Genomic DNA, 1,147 nt, shown 5'->3' with positions numbered 1-1,147 from the left:
TGAAATCACCCAGTAAATGAAGATTTTACAGAACCAAGGTGTTACATCTTGACAAGTATGGCTTTGACAGCTAGGCATTTCCTAATGGGCACTGAGTGTCCTATACCCATCAACTTACCTTTTTTTCCTGGAGGCCTGAATTAAAACTACAGATTTGGAAGAAAACCTCATTGATTAACTTGAGAGACTAGGTCAGCTAATTAAAAAGCCAGAACAGGCAGGTGGCAGAAGAGAAGTGATATAAAAAATTCAGCTCCTGAAACTGCTTCTTGTACCTGACGGGAATAAGAAAGAGGAGAAACAGCCACGGGTTCAGAGGAGGGCATCTGGGAAGCGTTCGGCCTTTTTTTGTTTGGTTTTCATCCCAAGCCCATCTCTAGAGAATACAGGCACTTCTCTCTGCATTCAAAGAAGCCAGGACTTTATCTTCAGGCAGTTCACACCAATCCATGTATATATAAATAAGGGATCAGGGATATTAGACCGTGGCAACAAGAGAGACCTGCCCTCGCTTTTTGAATCGTTAGCATGCACTGACACCATGTGAATTCTCTGTTGTGCATGCGATCAGTTAAACACCACTTGACCAGTGTTGTAGTTAATGGCTGGTATTATGGAAACCCCCCGTCTAGGATCTCACTGTTCTGGACATTGTACAGACAGGCAACAAGGAGAAATGTCTTGTTCCATGGAAGGGAAAAAGGAAGTTTTACTCCCTGGTAGTCGGGATCTATCGCTCTGGCCTCCAGACACACTTGAGGAGCATTTCAGTCCTGCTCAGGTGAATGAAGGATGAGTTTTTCCAGATACTACCCCCCCCCCACGTGCACACAACTTCAAACTCCAGCAAACAAGTTTGCTGAATTGACCATATCATCCTGATTGTGACAGTAAGTGTGCAGCTACAATTATCATGTCATGGCGGGGTCCGTCAGGAGGGCCGTGATCTCCTCGAAGTCCCTCGCTCTGTGTCAAGGCCGGCCCAAGGCACCCTCTAATTCTCGCCCGCCACGTCTTGTTGGAGTATATATATATAGTTGGGAGGCTGCCTATGACTCCCTGGGCACGGCTACTCGGGACCTCTGTCCCCGCGGTTCTCGGACCCCCTGGGGGTCTCCCGGTATAATGGGTGCTCCTCAGGCACCCT

General features: G+C 47.6%; 1 protein-coding gene across 3 annotated transcripts in view; it reads right to left on the bottom strand.

Annotated features, from left to right (window-relative positions):
• TSNARE1 (t-SNARE domain containing 1) overlaps nucleotides 1–1,147 on the bottom strand; it is a 518,176-nt gene that overhangs the window by 481,519 nt on the left and 35,510 nt on the right. The gene's annotated exons all lie outside the window — the stretch shown is intronic.

This window comes from Alligator sinensis, unplaced genomic scaffold (assembly GCF_000455745.1).
Source record: "Alligator sinensis unplaced genomic scaffold, ASM45574v1 scaffold326_1, whole genome shotgun sequence".
Lineage (NCBI taxonomy): Eukaryota > Metazoa > Chordata > Crocodylia > Alligatoridae > Alligator > Alligator sinensis.
The sequence above is the reverse complement of the archived record's forward strand: the minus strand, read 5'-3'. Positions and strand labels throughout refer to the sequence as shown.